Source organism: Hakea prostrata, chromosome 1, assembly GCF_041222555.1.
Source record: "Hakea prostrata isolate BN-2017 chromosome 1, UWA_Hpros_2, whole genome shotgun sequence".
Classification (NCBI taxonomy): Eukaryota; Viridiplantae; Streptophyta; class Magnoliopsida; order Proteales; family Proteaceae; genus Hakea; species Hakea prostrata.
In genome coordinates, this window is record NC_142600.1 from 78,495,127 (window position 1) to 78,514,979 (window position 19,853).

At 38.9% G+C, this 19,853-nt stretch overlaps 2 long non-coding RNA genes across 4 annotated transcripts; one reads left to right on the forward strand and one right to left on the reverse strand.

The window, feature by feature from the left end:
- The first annotated feature begins 231 nt into the window (after nt 1–231).
- Nucleotides 232–19,853, forward strand: LOC149030279 (uncharacterized). 2 transcript variants are annotated; one of them, XR_016172942.1, is made up of 3 exons: nt 232–1,391; nt 1,530–1,608; nt 19,801–19,853. It is a non-coding gene; the product is annotated as an uncharacterized LOC149030279 (long non-coding RNA). The 2 variants fall into 2 exon arrangements; XR_016172941.1 differs by lacking the exon at nt 19,801–19,853 and adding an exon at nt 1,734–1,774.
- On the reverse strand, nt 10,483–12,660 carry LOC149030280 (uncharacterized). Of its 2 annotated transcripts, none has more exons than XR_016172939.1 (4): nt 12,293–12,660; nt 11,950–12,202; nt 11,626–11,688; nt 10,483–11,331 (listed from the first exon to the last, which is right to left on the reverse strand). It is a non-coding gene; the product is annotated as an uncharacterized LOC149030280 (long non-coding RNA). The 2 variants fall into 2 exon arrangements; XR_016172940.1 differs by having other exon boundaries at nt 11,626–11,845.

The following is a 19,853-nucleotide window of genomic DNA, read 5'->3' on the forward strand; positions in this document are numbered from 1 at the left end:
TAGGGTTTCGACGATATTTGCGTTTCCTTCTCCTTCTGCTTCTTCATTCTCAAATAACCGAATGAGAGAGAGCTGAGAAGGTGATTTCCTACAATGGTAAGGACGAACACAGAGGGACAATATTCTTGTTTTGATCGGTTTGTTCTATCGATTTTGTTTCACATCTTCTCTTTTTTTCCTTTTCAGGGGAAAAAAAAAGAAGAAGAAAACCTTAGGGCTTCCTACATTTTCTTTACTTGATAAGGCTCCATTGAACAAGTTGTCTCATCCCTTAATTTTACCCAATATTTCTGAATTTTTTGGTATAGTAATTCTATACTTATTTTACTCTGAATTTCTATTTAAATGGACTTATGTTTTCAGTTTCTTTACCGATTTTTATTATTCTTTGCATATCCTAGTTGAAGCTAACTTGGAAATCTACCAGTCCAGTCCTTTTATGCATAAATTTTGTTTCATTACGTTAACTGCTGCTTCGGTTAGGACTCCAAAGAAGCTACAGGTTGTCAATTCTGTAACTAAGAGCTGTTTTGGTATGATTGCTGTTAAAATCTGAGGACGATGTGGATGTTGGGTGTTCTAGACTTGCTTCTGGATTGCTCATATCAAATGGCAGATACAGACAGGTAAAATGCTACGGAAACCAGTGAGAGTAAAAAGAAAAGTTGGAACTTGATTTGTTGAGGAAAATTTTTTTTAGTTCTGACCTGTGTATTGAAACTTCCCTTCAGAAGTTTTTTGCAATATGATTTTGGAAGTATGTAGCAATTCCATAGCATCTACTAATCCTCGGGAGGAACGAGTTGCTTTTTAGAAATAGGGATTTTTTTGTGGGAAAAGATCTTGAGGATTACTTGCCCTTTCGCATAATGTAGCGGGAGCCCACTCTAAAACACTCTATCCATACATAAATTGTAGATCCTCTACTCAGAGAATCTGTCTGTTGTCCTCTTATTGGGATGCAGTTCCATGTTCTAGCATTCAGGAATACTTCTGCCCAATTTTTATTTATACTTTCTTAGTTTTTTTGTCATTAGCTACTTCAAAGGGAGCACCCAAACATTCACCTAATCTGTTATTTTGCATTACGAGTGGCATCTCTGGCTTTAAAAAGTTCAATGGACTGGAGATACCTAGGGGCTATATTATCTGAAAATAAGCACTTGAGGTGGAATTGGCATTGTCTCCTATACTAGAGGTCTTCTTATTCCTTTGGCATTTTATATTATGTGTTGTTTCAAGTTATTCTATTTCGAGTCCCCATACATGCCTAATTCCCCCCTCCCCCAGTTATCACCAGTAAAAGTATTTCCGGAAGAAAGAGAGGTAATGTTCGACTTACTGCAGGTCAACAACGAATCAAACGGAGTAGGATAAGCGTTACCTCCAAGGTTTAGTTTACCATCTACAAAAATCACCATTCTCAAGCAATGAATTATTTACTATGACAAAAATATTTCCACAACATGATTTGTCTTCATCTTGTCTTCTTTGATTACTCACTAAATTGCTAAATATGATTCTTGAAGGTAGTAGATATAATTAATGGCTCACAAGAAGATGCCCGGCCTGCAGTTTTGGTTAGTGCAACAGCCATTGGTCATTATGGTCAGTTTTCAACACATAATCTGCTTATTGTTATTTATAGTTATGTTTGAGCATTGAGTCAATCTTTTGTTAATGTTTTCTTCTTGAAATAATTCCACTGATATAACTGCATTCATACTGTCAAGTGTTAGGTCTTGGTCATGAGAGAGGATGGCAATTGTAAAATCGGGTCTCCTCCCCGCTCCCCTTTTCCCCCGCCCGGTTGTTGCTGTCTAGTCTCCATTTCCGATTCTTATTGTTTTGATGGTTAGTTATTGAGATTCATGCTTCTTGTTAACATGATTTGGAGCATTTTACCTTGTATCTTTCTTGTTAAATTGTTTTTATTTTTTATTTATTGTCTATTTAATCAACTGATATCCTCATTGGATCTGTTTTCTTCTTCGCATAACTGATGCATCAATGTTCCATGAATCCATATTATGGAACCGAAATCTTGATTTGATTACGGTAAGTTTGAGATTTGCTTGGTCTTCTCTAAATACCCCCCCTTTTTTTTTTGTTCTTTTAATTGGGAGCAATTGTCAACCAACTAAAGTTGGGGAGAAATCAGACCTGGTTAGTATTAGAACAACCGTTGACCCATTCACTAGGAATATGCGGTTGTATCTATTATTTCATTATATTAAGAATCTGAATTTTCATCTCATGGAAATGCTCTTTGTATATCTCTCTACCATCTCCTTCATTGTTGCGTTATGGCGGTGGTTCTTGCACATTAGAATCGAAACTTTTTAAGTTAAAATATAATCTGTGTGTATGTGCGGGATGATGAATTTCCACTCATTTATCTTATTCCTTTCCTTTTTGTACACATTCATTGTTTGGACCAAAACTTATAACGGGGATGCAAGTCGGGACTAAAGTACTTCAAATACGGGAGGGGAATGCAAAATAGAAGATTGAAACTCTACAAATAGTAGTTAGTTGCATTTTCATACATGATTTAAGGTCACAAGCTAATTTATTGCAAAAGGCTCCATCCAGAATCCATGAAAGCGACTCAAAGAGGTTAGAAAAAAGAGAGGAACGGCACACTCTTTCTCTTCATTGGGTTTGGTAGATAGTGGTAGCGGAGGCGTTAACCTCCTCCTTGATTAACAGCCCCGTAAACTTCCTTTTGGTTTTGCACCTTCAAATTCTGAATTCATCTCTCTTTTGGTCCATAGCTCAATTGTATTGATTAAGAGCCCCTCCTTGTTATCACAAAAAACACTAGGATCGATTTCAATAATATTATTCAACCGTGTTGGAATGTGATTGAGTGGTTCTTCATAAGAGGTCAAGAGTTCAAATCTCTTTTGGAGCGGGGTTCCGCACCTAAAATTAATGTCACCCTTGATTAGGGATGATTCAACTTACCACTGGATCTTCTTGAGCTTTGAATCTTGAATATGTTCTTGTGAAGGAAGAGCAGAGAAGAGGGAAATCGGTTTAGGATGTGAAAACCCTATATGCATTGCTCCACGGAACCAAAACTCTAAAAGACTAAATAAAGTAAATAAATGCGGAAAATATGTATCTAGCTATTAAGTGTCCTAATCTAATTTAAATCATCCTTTATGCTATAATAGGAAAAGAACTCTTTAAGATTGGAATTCCTTATGGTATATTGAGACAGATGCTTGCTCGATTCACTTAGATTTCTTCCATCAAATAAAACAAAGAAGTTTAAGATTCTGTCATTTTAAGCCCCGATTAGTGGAGTGGCGTCTTCTTTTACCTTGAAAATATCAAGTCTCATTTCCTTTGCCTTGATAAGCTCAAAGACACGGACATCATGCGCTTCTACATTATTGGCCATTGAAAATTTGATCCAACCACCACCGAGTCCACCTCTTAGAAATGGTGTATTGGCATAAACATATTTCACAGGCCATGCCTTGTCATTTGAGTCCCACAAAATCATTTCTGGTTTTTTGGGGAGCGGATTCTTTGACAAAAGAACTCAACGACGCAAGCACAAGAACTAATGGTTAGAATAAAAACATATTTAGTAGAAATCAAACGAATTCAACAAGTGAGGCGGCATGAGACCAAAACACAAGAAACATATGTTAAGTGCTAGTAGACACGGTGTAGCGAAAAATAAGATCATCTAGATTCCTTAACAAAATTCTAAGGATGGCTTCGATATCTGATCGGATCTGTTCCCCACTCAACTCAACCAAGTTTGGGCCTAGATTGCCCAAGTTAGGGGCGAAGCGGGTCAACAGGGCAATATCCTTGTATTTCCTTAGATAGGTGCCGGGGATCTCGGTTGATTTTTATTTAATCTTTTGTTTTGCGTGCGTGTGTGGGCGCATACACTTCTTGTGCATAATTGCACTCATACATTAAACATGGTATGTTTATCTTTTATATTAAAAATAGATAGTGAAGACATATGGTTTTCCTTCTATTATATCCGATTGAATAACCTTGAATGAATGTGCAGCTTGTGTAATTTGGATTTTTAGATTTGTCCGCCATGGAAACACCTGCGGTACTCAAATTTGTAGCCTGAACGTGGGGTAATGAGTCCTAAATTCCCCCCCCCTCCCCCCGATCCCCCACCCCCCCGGGGTGGAAGGAAGGGCTTGTTTGTTTGGGGAGGTGAAAAATGGGGTAGAAAGTTTGAAGCGTAAAAGGCTTCGACGGCTAAATTCGGGAAATTCTCCACGAAATTACAGGCATAATAATATGATGACCGAAGTGGAGGAGACGGTTTAAGAATGTCTCGCATCATGTGGAATGAAGTTTTATGGAAGTTCGGATGCCCATTTTCAATCTCTGGTACTTCAAAAGAAAAGGAGGCATTTTTAAAGCGCAAGGTGGAAAAGTTTGACACTTCTAATCTGGAATGGATGATCAAATTCGAATGCCCCGTATTCTGTCCAACAAAGAGGAGGAGTTTGAGGATCCTTTAGTCTATCTTCAAAAAATTGCCCCTGAAGCATCAAAATATGGTATGTTTGTCGATTCTGTTTGTTTATAATCCAGAGAATTTAGAATTTTCTTGTCATTGGACTACTCTGTGCTTTGAACTTTACTTTTGCCAAATAAAAAATTATATGTTGAATCCTGTAGAAATTATGTTCTTATCTGATCTTACTTAACTGATCTGTTTTTGAATTCCTCTTTTCAATCCATTTGCCCGATTTTAATTGTTCTTTGTGATTGCGGCATTCCTCCACTTTTCCTGGATTTTATAAAAATGCGTGTTCTTTCAAATTCTTTAATGAGAGCTTGGAGCTTGAATCATTAGTTATACAACCCGACTACTTAAATGTAGATGCCAGTGTTTCATTTAAACATGAATGTAGTATTCATGGCATCATGACATAAAGTAGATCATTTCCTTGTCATAATTAGGTTAAGTTGTTCTTTAGTTATATTTTACTCTAGTCTCGTACATGCAAACAGTATTTTCTTCTTTTTTTTTTTTTTTATTTTAATTGCTTCATCTCTTATGGTATTGACAGTAGTACCAATCTATGCTGTTCTAAGTTATCTATTTCATAGAGCCTCCACATGTTTCTTAACCCCCCCCCCCACCCCAAAAAAAAATAAGAAATAGAAGAAAGAAAAGAAAAGATAGAGCCTCCACATGTGTCCATTGGCATTCTCCTTTTGAAACCATGTAATACTATTGAAAACCGATGGCGGGAGTCTTTACGTGAGTAGAATAAACTAAATCTTTGAGAACATCAAGCATACAAAAAAATGTTGCTAATTGTGGGGGAAGGATGGTCTTCTGATAAAAATCTACAAAAATATGAAATCAGTGTCTCTACTTCACCACCACCTTTATACAAATAGTAGAATCTTGTCAATTTGTGAATGTCCAACTTGATAATTTAAAAGCAAAATCTCTCGGGAATATGCAAAGTTGTATCGCCATTGAGTGCTTCATTCCCAAGTGGGTGTTGTGTTGATGAAGGAGAAACCCGGCTTCAAGTTTACCGCTAGAGTGCAGCCTCTTCGGCTTGCTGAGTGGGATATGGATGATAAGATCACTTTTTGCATGAGTGGAAGGTGATGTACCATATATTTAATGGGATTTAATGTGCATAGTATTTTCCTTGATTAGTTTGTTCAGATGTCGAGTTTCGGTGTTGCTTTTCAGAAATTATACTTTCCGTGATTTCGAGAAAATGGCGAACAAGGTGTTTTCTCAGAGATATTGCGGTCTTTGGGTGTCTTCCTGCCACCTACATGGAAAAGGAATTCGGCATGAAATTGGTTGTGGTAAAGCAGAAACTGTTGAGTATGCATGTGATGTTGATGGTAGTGCCTTTTCATCTTCTCCTAGTGACCAGCTTGGCAACAGCAAGTGGAACTTGAAGGTGGAACTCTCATGCTATTTTTTTTCTTCTGTTTTTTGTTGGTTTCTTCTATGACTTCTATCTTTCCATAGCCTTTAGAAGAATGGAGAAGAAAATTTCAAGAAGAAATGGTTTTCATGCTGGTCAATTGTCACGTGTGGTTCTTTAACATGTTCTATGAACCTTGATTATTTTTCTCTGTGGTCTTTCATCTGTTCACATCTACTCTCTTTGGGGGGCATTGAACTGTTTTGTTGGATTTTATATAAATTTGTGTGTGTGGTTAAAGTCTGTAGTAACTGGCTTTTACCTGCTTGTGAACCTTGAAAGGGAATGGAGGGTGAATGGATGATCATGGAACCTCTGTTCTAGCTACCTGTGAATATTGCAATTTAATTGCTTAATAAAAAATGTGACAGTCGTCAATGGTGGGTTAGTAGAGCGGTTAAAAGCCCAGACTCCCATGGGGAGGTATTGGGTTCGCACCCATCCGGCGACGTTTCAATTCCAGTATTAAAAAAACACCTGTACCAAAAAAATAAATAAAATGTGACACAGTTCAGGTTGCAACTGGAAAGATTCACCTTATGCAGAAAAAAGCTTTATCAAATGGTTAAAGTTTAATGCTTGTAGGTTTGATGGCTGATATTACAAAGCAAGTAAAGAATATGGATATACAGAATGCTGATAAATTTCAATGTGAAGCAAAAGTGGATAAACCAGCTTCTGGGTGGTAGGGTTTAGATTGATATACAGAATGCTCTGATAAATTTCCATGTGAAGCAAAAGTGGATAAACCAGCTGGGTGGTAAGGTTTGTAATCTAAACCCATAAAAGTTGATATTAGTTTCTCTTTCTTTTTTTTTTTTTTTTTTTTGGTGGGGAGGGGGGAATTCACTAGGATCTAATGAAAAGACAATCTCACTGTGTCTCAAGATTGTAGCCCAAACTAACTTAAGAGACCACTTCACTGTATCTTGCTAGCTATGCAGACCTACTTTAGTTAATGGATTATTCATTGAAACAAGAAGAAAAGGATCAGAGATAGTGGTTTAATCCTCGTATGGAGGTGCTTATTTATCCTCTCATTGTTCTGTATCTTGGCTTCTTTCTCATTGTTCAGATCTATCTGTTCTTGATGGATTTTGTTTGTGTTTATGCATATGCAGGTTGATTATGAAGTTTCACCTGGGTGGCAAGATGATATCTCTAAAGTTAGAAGATACACTGATCTGTCAGTCGCAGCCCGCCGTGTGGAAAGGATTGAGGCACTAATTGGTGTACCAATCCATTACATTGGGGTTAGACCCGGCCATGCTGATCTCATATTAAAGTGATTCTTAAATTTTCTGTCCATGCGGATGACCGTGGACATAAACTGATTGAAATAATTTTTAAGAAAAATAAATTGTGGGACGTTTTTTAGTTTTTAGACCCAGATTTTGTTCTGTCTCTAAAGATTGTAATTGCATTGTACCCGTAACCCCTTAACCATAGATATGATATTTTATTTCATAGGCATTCAATTCTTGTAAGTTGGAGCAACATACATGATATCTTTGACCTTATTTTTGTATTATCTGCTTATTAGGAGGTTGATGAAAATATTAATATTAGAAACCCAAATGGTGAATTGAAAAAATGACACATGGAGAATCTCAACTAGGCAGTGTTTGGTATGATTTTTTGTAATCTTTTCTGAAAGCCAAACCCAAACAGAGCCTTTATGTACATTTTATTCAAGGATATCTCAAATAATTGCCTCATTTGGCAAATTGAATTCAATCCAAATCATTTTTTCTCTTCCTGATTTTACATTCCAGTCAGTTACAACTTTCAATAGTAGAGTACATGGTGGCCCTCCCTGCTTGTGTTGTTTTCATCAACATAGAAGCTGTTACAACCACCACTGTGACTTAGATGCTTCATCACATATTGCTTTCCACCATTTTCTACCTTTGAAATGTCTACATCATTGGATCAATTTGGTGAAAGTATATCACGAATTGTCTCATTATATATCTCCAACACTGAGGCTTACAAAGAACAAAATAATTTATGAACTTGCCAGAGAGTATATACTAACAGAAAGGGTTTACAAGTAATTAATTTATGAACGTTGCATTTTTTTGATAATGAATTTATTTATTCATAAAAATAAAAACATGTATGGTTTCCCTCGAAATTTCTTTAGTTTCACAATGATCAAACATAAATAGAGTCATTAATATTTCATGGATAAAGGGTGAAAATTAATTTTCAACCATTACAAAAGAGATAGTATTTGATCAAGTCATACATTTACGTTTATACTATTTGCGACAAGGTTACTATGTACATAAAAATAAACACACGCCACTTGCTCGATCAAGAGATGAGATCATAATGGTAATTAATTATCTAAACAACTGATGCTAGAACAAATACAAAAGTGCCGCAAAAGGGCATTAAAGACCCTTTAAAAAACCCCGCTGCAAAAGGGCATTAAAGAACCTTTAAAAAACCCCAGAACACCGAAAATGCCCCCAAACCCTCTAAAACACCCCAGAACACCGAAAATGCCCCCAACCCTCTAAAAAACCCCAGAACACCGAAAATGCCCCCAAACCCTCAAAAAGAACCCAGAACACCGAAAATGCCCCCAAACCCTCTAGCAGAACCCAGAACACCGAAAATGCCCCCAAACCCTCAAAAAGAACCCAGAACACCGAAAATGCCCCCAAACCCTCTAGCAGAACCCAGAACACCGAAAATGCCCCCAAACCCTCTAAAACACCCCAGAACACCGAAAATGCCCCCAAACCCTCTTAAAAACCCCAGAACACCGAAAATGCCCCCAAACCCTCTAAAAAAACCCAGAACACCAAATCATTTTCTATATCCAAAAATTCCTGTTGCCACCGATTTTTTTTTTTTTTTTTTTGTAGATGTTGCCACTGATAATGATAAATAGAAATCTAAACCCTAAACCCTAAATGACTGACCAAAATACCCCTAAATGCCCAAAATGACTGACTAAAATACACCTAAATGCCCAAAATGACATACCCCAAAATGCCCCTAATGACCAAAATACGGTGGAAACTTCGCTGAAAAGTTGGGAATAATTAGCTTGATCCAAACCACTTAAGAGTTTTTTTTTTGGGTAAAGACTTAAGAGTTAAGAGTTGTCAATTAAGACTTTTAAATTTTAAAATAATAAAACTAAATGAAATTTGAAAATTAAAAAGTTAACGATTAAGAGTTAAGAGTTAAGAGTTATCAATTAAGACTTTTATATTTTAAAATAATAAAACTAAATGAAATTTGAAAATTCAAAAGTTAACAATTAAGATTAAGACTTAAGAGTCAAGACTTATCAATTAAGACTTTTAAATTTTAAAATAATAAAACTAAATGAAATTTAAAATTTAAAAAGTTAAAACTTAAAACTTAAACCGTTAAACGTATTAACAACTCTCAACTACTCAAACTCGATTCTCAACGTCTCAAACACCGAAATTCATGGATAATTAATAAAAAATTACATTTAATATTTTAATTTTATTTATGTAAAAGACTGACGGGCTGTACACGGGCTGGCCCGGCCCAGCCCGAAACCGTTCGGGCTGACGACCCTCAGCCCAATTACGGCCCATTAAGGATCGGTTCGGGCTGGTTCGGGCTATAACAGGCTGGTTCGGTCCGGTTTTAACGGTTTGGGTTGAAAATTGACACCCCTACCTGACATCTTCTTGCAAAATGTTAAATATAAAATAATAAAATAATAAAATAATAAAACAATCTTGACTTTTCAAATCTATACTCATGTTTAGCCGTTTAGGTTTAGTGTTTTTTTTATAATAATTCCATGGTTATAATAAGTGCTTACATATTAAAATTACCGATTTAGCCCTTCTGGTGGATTTCAACAAGGTTTTCCGATTTAGGTTTGCTTCTTTTTTTTTTTTTTTTTTTTTTGGCAACACGGTTTAGGATTATTAAATCATATATTACAATCGGATAAATCCTAATCGGACATTATTCGATCCGATTCTCTATTATCTGAATGATTTATCGAACGGATAGGGATATTTTCTAGTAAGAAAATTTTCGGATGAGGATACCCTTAAACAAGAAGAATAATAGAAAATGAAAAGATCTGAAAAAGATGGGGACGAAGCGGCGGCAAGACTTCTGATTAGTGTATACGAAATCCTAATGTGTTTTCCCCCGTGAAACATAACTTCAACGTCTCCAAATTAAAGTGAAATGAAACGTCTCCCAATGAACTTAAATTTGAATGAATTTACATTTAACTTTCTCTCTTCCGGGCCAAATCCACGTGCAAATACATTCCACTTCACATCCCATGAGCAACTATCGATTTGTAGCTTAACCCAATCCGGTTCAAATGAATTATAACCGACCCAACCTAATTATGAGCCGAACCCACCTCCTAAAATTTCAAATTCCCAAATCCAGATTCACTCTTCTTATAAGGAAATAAAGGTCAATTAATAAGGAAGGAACAGAAAAGAAACTTTCTTACCAAAATTTTTTTTTTAAAATAAAAGTAGAAGAGAAAGCCAAATTGACTTGGTCTGGGTTTTGGAGGATTTAGATTCATCTAGAGCAGATAGCTTAATCTGGTAGTCTAAAGGTTCTGGTGTATCCCACTGAACTGAAGTGGACGAAACAAGTTGATGAGTCCAATGACAATAGGGGTATTTCAAATCCAGAATCTGATTCCATATGGTAAAAGTTGCGGAACCTAGGGTGCTGGAAAGCAACACAGAATTAGAGTGATTTAACATGTTGATTCTTGGCTGTGGTTGATAGGTCTTCACGCATCAGACCAATTTTCCTTGACAAAAAATGATTAAATTGCATGTTTTCATTTATAACACGCATTGGTCCTATTATAGTGTATTCAATAGAGACTGATATAAGGTCATGCATAGAATATAACCTCTCTCCTCCCCACCCAAGCCTTTTCTTTTGGGGGAGGGCAAGGAAGTTCATAAGAACAGGTGAAACTCAGAGAACTACATTAATACAAAACTACCCAGTTACACCATCTTCTTGGGCTGCAAGGTCAGCAGGAGTTGTAGTACTACATCCATAGCTAGTGGATAAAGCTCCAACTTGAAGAATCCACATATATAACTCTATAATTTAGGGTTTGCCTGTGCCATGTCAACTATGGTAAATACCAACAGGAAGAGGCAAACATCCCTTCCCAATACCCATTAAGTAAACAAATAATGCAATTCCTCACAAAATAATTTAGATGACAAATATAGATATATAGGAAAATGGCTACCTCACCCTAAATCTCATGCAACCTTACTAGGTCAAAATCAGCATTAGTTGGAATTTGTACTTGAAGGCGAAAGCTCGAGGGTCACAGGGCAATGATCACTACCAAAGAATCCTACAAAAAGAAGGCAATTGTTATATGATTAATACTAATATTTTAGCCCATAATGGAAAATGATAACCCAAGATCTTTGTTCTTCATTGTGCTTCACTCACTATTTTAAATCAACATTTGCCTGTATGCTTGTACTTAACACAAAATGGTATATCATCAAAACATTCAAAGATGGATGCCAAGTTGAAAGGATAAAAATAATCTATCGGTAGAATATGAAGACACCGGATTTGACATTATTATTATTATCATTAAAATGTAGACCATGGAGAGGAATCAATAATCAAAACAGACCTGGGTTTTGTACCAACCAAACGAAACAAAGCATCACAAGGAAATTAAGGAACCCAAGAATACCTGCAGTTTCAAAGCAATAGATCAGCACGGTTTTATCCGAAAAACTAAGACCAGAATAGAGACGGGTCTGAAGGATTTAAGATCAGAGCAGCAACTGTTTCTAGGACAAGGAAGCAAAATGCGGGAAGCCCTAAACTTTCTTCTTCTTCTTTTTTCACTAAAAAAAAAGAAAAAATATGGAACCAAATCGTTAAAACAACACAGTGGGAGATCAAAACCCTCAAACTTTGATGAGATAAAGACCTCTGTTTTCGTCCTTACCGTTGCAGGCAGTTCTCTGTTATTTGTCCCTAACCTCTCTCTTTCTCTCCTTCGCAGTTCTTCGCACTATTTCAGGTTTCAGCTGGAAACAAGAACCTTCGTCATCATCTGAACCAAGAATCCTCGTCGTCTTCTGAAGCAAGAACTCGCGGTTGTCGTCGGAATCCTCGTCGTCGGAACCTTTTCGGAGCTCTCTCTCTTTCTCTCGTTCAAACGTAGTTCAGAGAGCACTAAGAGTCTCCAAGTATGTAATCTACTTGAAATTTCAACACCGGAGGAAGAATTGGCCATGAATTTCAGATAAACCAGAGCAGAAAAAACGAAATTGCACATAAAAATTTACCTGAGATTTGGTGAAGTTGAGAAGGTCGGAAGAGGAAGCACATCCAGAAAGGCAAGAAACGGTTTCTCTTGTTCGTCGTCTGAAGCCCTTCGCCTTGCCTTCCCCTTCAAAACCCACCTCTCTTTCTCTCTCTCTGTTCGTTCGTTCACAGAAGTCGAAGTCGAATGAAAAAGACGAAAGCTCTAGTTCGTTTTCCAGAAAGCAACAAGTTGTTGTTCGTCGCTGAAGCCCTTCGTCTCCCCTCTCTCTCTTTAGGTTTTCGTTCGTTCACAAATCAAAATCGAATGAAGAAGACGAACGAAAAGGGTTTTCCCTCTCATCTGCGAATTTGAAATCTCAATTTGAGAGAGAGGGTTCGGTCCGGTCGAGTTAGGCTGGGTTGGGTTTGCTTTGCTTACTTAAATGGGTTACAAGAGCACATTTGATCTTCAACGGTTGAGATTTTATTTGGTGAGATTTACTTAAACCCTAATCCCTAAGCCACCTAATACCCTAAGCCACCTCATACCACCTCATACCCTACGCCACCTCACACCCTAAGCCACCTCATACCACCTCATACCCTAAGCCACCTCATACCACCTCATACCCTAAGCCATCTCATACCCTACGCCACCTCATACCCTAAGCCACCTCATACCCTACGCCACCTCACACCCTAAGCCACCTCATACCCTAAGCCACCTCATACCCTAAGCCACCTCATACCCTACGCCACCTCATACCCTAAACCCCACAATACCGCCGGCACCCTACACAACACCGCCGGCAGCCCCAACGACGACGAAGACGGAACCCCTTCAACACCGCCGCACCACTACAACACCGCCGAACTCCTACAAAACCACCTTCAAGCCGCGAACCCTACAAAACCACCTTCAAGACCGCCGGAACCCAACACCACCTTGAAAATTAAACCACCAAAATTCGAACCCCTGTAGTCAAGGTAGGTTTCCAGAAAGAAGCTCTCTCACAGATTAAAAAGCGTCTTATATGAAAAAAACCCCAAAAATTTTGAATCCATAATATATCCGTTTTGATCTCAAACGCATCGAAACCTTTTGGGACTTCTCTTGCAGGTAAAAGCATGTAAAAAACCTTAGACAACAGAAAAGATAGACAAGTAGGAGAAGAAAGAAGAAGAAACAAAGAGCTGCTCTTAACTGACATTGCCTCGTAGACAAATAGTGATTCCGAGAGCTATCAAAGGGCATGAGCGGTGGTACAAATGAATGAAATCCAAGCATGCGTTCCAGCACCTTGCCGGTGCGGCCATGGTAGATCTTGTGAGGCAAACCCTTATGAATGACTCCATCAACCTTCATATCAACGTAATCACCATTCCTAAAGGTCCTCCGGTAAGTAGTCAAAGAGATGTAACCCTTCTTCCTTGAAGGGACGAGCAAACAAATCTCTAGTTCGAGATCTCATACCATGACCCGCCGGCATGTTGTCCTCTTCTCTTCACTCCGCACCCGTTCACGTACGAACGAGACGAAGTGATTAGCACGCAGCACCAAAGACCGTTCTTCCGCTCTCTCTCTCTCCTCCGACCGCCGGCCATCGACACACTCCCGGCCATTATTTCGCCACCTCTTCGACATTTGAATGAGCGGTGGAGATTTAAACAACGAGGCCTTGCGTGTAAATATTGATATTTTTTTTCACACTTGAATGGATTAGCTTTTATTAATTTACAATATCAACTCCTTCATTCACCCGATACCCAAAACCCTTTCCCTTTTTATTTTTTCTTCTCACACCGACGCCGCTGGTAGCACGATTCCGAGAAACCGGGGCCCTCCGGTGCCCGCCGTTGAAGCCATATTTGCAAGAAGCCAAGAACTTCATTCGGTTTTTTTGAGTTCGAGGTATCCCGTCTGTCAAATCTCGTTTCGGTTTTTCACAACCTTTATTTATCCTTTATGAAGTTCCACCCAACGATTCTCCCACCTATTCAAAGGTCAAGCAGCCCTCGGCGATTCTTCGTCTTCAAGAATGGTTGGATTTGGTGAGTTTCGATTGCATATCTACATCGTCTTCATTTTTTCTTATGCTCCTTATTCCCATTCTTTCAAGAAATTCATGTGAATCGGGTAGGGCTGTTCGATTCATCAATGGAGGCTGTGGTATTGCTATTTGTCTTTCCATTTTTACTCAACAATCAAATTTTAAAACAATTTTTTTCTTCGCCTCGTAACTTACTTAAATTTGGTTTGGATGGGATATATGCATTCAGCTATTTTGACCGGATCTCCAGATTGTTCCATTCTCGCCACGATGTAGAAACTGGTTCCACCATTGCACGCTCGAAAGATGCGCATGGGTATGCTTTTTCTATATCCCACCAAATCCCAATCAATTTCGCTCCGGCCTCCATTTTGTCTTTTGTCTTCTCACCTGCTTGAAAATTGACTCGATGTGTTTGCTCATGAACAAGTCTTTGCTGTGGAACCGCTTGGTCAACCCGATGGAGACTACTATTGCCTCAGGAGATGATGATGATTGTATTAAGGTGCCTTGCGCTTAATTATATCACAAATTTTCATTTCTTGTGGATATAGTATTAAGGTACCTTTTTATTTCGTATCCGTATTTTCCTTCTACTGTGGGTTTTTATTTTATTTCGAGGGAACATAAAGATAAGCTAGTTAAATAGTTAACCGAGTTTCAGAGTTGGCAAAATTGAGCAAGTGGTATGGTCAAGATCATGCTGTTCATTGGGAATTGAAGGGGGGGGGGTTAGATTAGTATGCATTTTCCTACCTTTGCTTAGACAGTTATTGGTTTATTCATGGTCATATGAGATGCAAATGTTAGCAAAAGTAAATGCATGCTACAGAGTAAGACATTCAAGTGCTTGACTCAACTGAGCTCAGTGGAGTTTTATGAATATATCTTGGTTTACTTTAGAAATGTGGTGAATACATACGTAGATTCCCGCTTGGAATCGTGCAACACCAATGGAGAACGTGCTCGGGACAACTGTCAAAGACGGTTGTCTCAGGAACCCAAAGCAGCAGAAGCTGCAGTGAATTTGAGGACTAAAATCATGTGAGAGTCTCTTCTGTTTGTATGAGAAGATAGCATGAATTCTTCTCGTTTCATTTTTTAAGTAACGTTGTGATTGATTCTTACAACAATTAGTTTACTAGTAGAGTTGCAGATTGGGAAGCTAATAAGCCTAAGAGGTCTGCATGTCCATCTTACTACATAAACAAACATGTGAAGAGGAATTCAACATTAGTATATAAGGCAATGCCCACTATGCTGGGATCATCCATTGTTCCAAAACTACTTACCTGCACACTTCAAAGAATTTATGGACCAAGGCAAGGAGGCCCTCTGGAGATTAGGTTTGGATACACAGTGATAAGTGACAGTTTGATTCATAATTCTGGGATTGATTAGCTTATAACCCACACAAACTAAACTAAAATCTATCCGGATGCAGAGACGTTTCTGAGACTTCTGGTAATGATGAATTATCTGAGAGAAATGAGCTTCAATTCATGCTTGGACTGACTACTCTCTCTTCTCCCCACCCACCCACTCTCATCCCCCTCTTTGATAAGAGCTTAGTGGTTCATACTTCCATATGGAGTCATGTAACTAAAATTTATGCTACCCAGCTTGTCCTTAATCATGATTAAATTTCCTCTCCGTACAAAATAAGAAACATCAAAATGTTCTCATTCCAATAAGTTGGAAATGTTTCTGCAAATAGCCTTTTTATGGTGCATATTTTCTATGACAAATAAGCACAATTTAAGATAAAATAAAATGTGTGGGGGGGGGGGGGGGAATAGTAGAAGATGTTCCTTTTGTGATCCTTCTTCCTTGTATAAATTCGTTTTCTTCTCAGAAAGAAATTGGTGATTTTTATTCCTTGTATAGATTCTTTCAGCTCCTCCAAAAATATTTCCTTATTAGACTCCTTGGTTTTTCTTGGTTTTCTGGAGTAAATGTACGATGACTATGGATGGAAGTATTGTTTCTGTGTATCTGATTCGAGGTGATGTCAATGAACAACAGTCAGGACAATCTTCCAACCACATTGTCGGCCTCTACATTCAATATTGTGATCATATGAGAGTTTCTTTGGCTTTTTTGAGAAGATAGTCTGAATGAACTTCTTGGTTCACTTTTGTATGCAATTCTCACGATCGCTTGTTACTACGGTTAGTGCATTAGCAATACAGTCAAGCCAGGAGCATAGTCAAGTTTCACTTTTTATGAACAAATATGAATGGTTCATCTACAAATTGGAATCCGCAACCACCACAAATTCCTGTTAGAGACAACACCACCCAAGCGGATACTGTCCAAAATCTCCTGGCACCATAACATGTTGGCCTCACACAGACCCAAAAATTCATTTTTCAAAGCAGAAAAAATTAAGTGTATTTCGAACTTGATCTTAGAACTCATTTTCCTGCAGAGGTACAAATTAGCCAAAAATAAAATAAAGATGAACATATCAAGAGCAATTTATTGTTCAAAACCAACTTTCATACCTACATTGGAAACAAAGGAAGTGGGTCTTAATGACATTCAAGATCTTAACCTTGCAACTTATTAAAAGCCGAATGTAATAAGAAAACACAAAACAATATACATCAAAAGTCATATAATCCATCATATCTCAGTATCGTCTCCCCACCCATCCGGTTTTTTTCCTCTCCATTCCCCAACCATCCCGAATTAAAACATTTGATCAACACCATATGCTTAAGTAAACATAAAACAAGATACCAAAAAAAGAAGAAAAAAAAAGTAAACAGAAAACATTAAAATAAATAAAAAAACACATGCAATGCTACTTGAGATAGAGCAGAGCAGACACTTCTCTTTTTCAAGTTTTGTATACTATTCACTGTGGATCATGAATTAAGAGGCCAACAAATACCTGTGAGAAACTCAATGGCATTCAAAAACTGACCTGGGGTGCGGGTGTGGGTGCGGGTGCCCGAGTGGGGGAGAAAGAGGGAGAGAGAGAGAGGGATCAATTTTGGACATTGGATTGTTCAGATCAAGAATATGAGAACCAGGAAAGGTCATTTTGTCGGAGTAAATTGATTCAGATCAGTGTTTGGATACACCCATCTAACCTTTTGAAGAACTTTATGACAACTCTATATGTCAAAAAAAAATCTCTTCAATATTACAAGAAGCTAGTGACCAGGAGAAGAAGAAAAGAAGACTAGTATTTTGCTTGGAAGCGCTGGTTGTGCCTGCAGCCGGAGCAGCTTGTTCCGGAACCGTCGCCGGAGCACTGTAGCTTTGGGCCAAAATGGCAAACCGTTCTAATGCAATCAAAATTATGAAAATACATGTTTTGGTTGAACCTCAAATGGTTTGGTTTGTTAAAGGAAACGGTTTATTTCACTTAACTTGATGTTTAATGCACATGCTTTTCAAGAAGCCACCTCATACCCTACGCCACCTCATACCCTAAGCCACCTCATACCCTACGCCACCTCATACCCTACGCCACCTCATACCCTAAGCCACCTAATACCCTACGCCACCTCATACCCTACTCCACCTCATACCCTACGCCACCTCCCCAGCCACCTCATACCCTACGCCACCTCATACCCTAAGCCACCTCACCCTACGCCACTCATACCCTAAACCCCTTCAACACCGCCGGCGGCCCCAACACCGCCGGCAGCCGGAACCCAAAACCCAACGCCCAACACCCAACACGACCTTCGCCGGCCGCCGGAACGCAAAACCCAACACGAACTTCAAGGCCGCCCCAACCCAAGACCGCCGGCAGCCGGAACCCAAAACCCAACACCCAACTACAACAAAGCACAACTACCGGTGGCTTCTCGTTGGGGACATCGCTCTTCTCGACATCTGCAAGTTCCACAACTACCTAATCTATTTGGTGGATCTGATGGACAGATTCCTCACTACAGGGAATTGTTTGCTCATAAGCACGTTCCTTCGGTGTAGAGCAACTGTGGGTTGTGGAAGCCATGATGGAACTGTAGGGTCTTGAAGCACTGACTAGTTTTCTGATAATCGATGGTGGTTTCAGCTTCAGAGTTAAGCACCATTGCAGCAAGTGGAAGAGATGGAACCACCATTACGCAGGTAACTCAGGCAGCCTGCAAGCTTTTTCTCCACCTTAGAGCATGTAATGGTAGCTTCTGCATACGATACAACCACCACCATGAGCGCCGAACAAGGCACATCGACGGCCATGGCAGTGTGCAATACCCTAACCCTATAAATGCATGATGTGAAACCCTAAAACCCCCGCCGACGGTCCATATTTCACCATATTTTTAAAATCAGATCTAACGGTTAGGACGACGGCGAGATTTTCTGATAAATTTGTAGCAGAAGCCGAATCATGACGCTTCGACAAAGAACCAATTCCTTCGCCAACCGATTTGGGAACGTTGAGATGTTCCGGGCAGGTGGTGGTCGATATGCCCGAAGTCGTAGCCATCAATCGAAGTAAACTCGAGCTGTCTTACCGACCAGAAGAATCAATTCAAGGATTGTGCAGAGAGCAAGTCCAATCAAACACAAGAATACAGACTAAAGAAAACCAATCAAATCAAAGACTCTTCCGGAACTTTGAATCGTAGAAACCAAACTGAAGCTCACAAGCAAAGCAACCCGATGAAAATATTCTCTTCTCCTCTTACTTATCTATTCCACACTTTTTGAGCTCCACCTTCTTTTCTCAGCTCGCCGCTCGCCGTGCGCCGCGCGCGCCAGTACCTAAAACGAAAATGAAAGGGTGAAGGAAGCGATACATATTAGGGTTTAGGGCGGATTTTTGCTGCTGCCGACGGTTCAGATCGCACCACGTCATCAAGATGCGATCGAACGGCTGACAATCAAATAGCGGGGGTATGTTTGTAAATATTAAAATTTTTTTTTTCATTTGAAGGGTTTAAATTTTGTTAATTTACAAAGTTAGTCCTTCGTTTAGCCGAGACCCAAAACTCTCTCCCATTTGTTTAGCAAATGATTCTTCTTCGTTTGTTAATGCAACAAAGTTCGTTGATGGTTCCTCCGGGCAAAGTTCATTGATGGTTCCTTTGGGCGTGGATGGTTCCTCTTGGCAGGAAATTAGGTTTGGTGATATTTGTGTTTAAAAATAGAGTTCCCGATCCCCACCCTCCCCTCTCTTTGTGATATTTCGGCAATTTCAGCGAGATTCCACAGTCTGCTTTGGGTGGAAAAATTAATTAACGCTTTTATTTGTGACGCTCTAGTATGATGAAATATTTGCCTTTGATATCATTCGTTTATGGTTTTTTGAAATTTCAGATTTCTCATTTTGACGGAGTTCGAGAACTCGAACGGCGCTGAACGAAGTCCTCTTCTCCTCTCGCCTCCCAGAACGAACGAATGTTCTCATCGTGAGTCTCCAACAGCAGAGTGAACGAAATCTATTTGAACGGCAATCCAACGAAACCTCTTTCAACAGCGGTCTTCAACACTTCAAAGTCGTGATTGGATTGGCAACAATGAAGTGTTAGGTCTTGGTCATGAGAGAGGATGGCAATTGTAAAATCAATGAGTTACC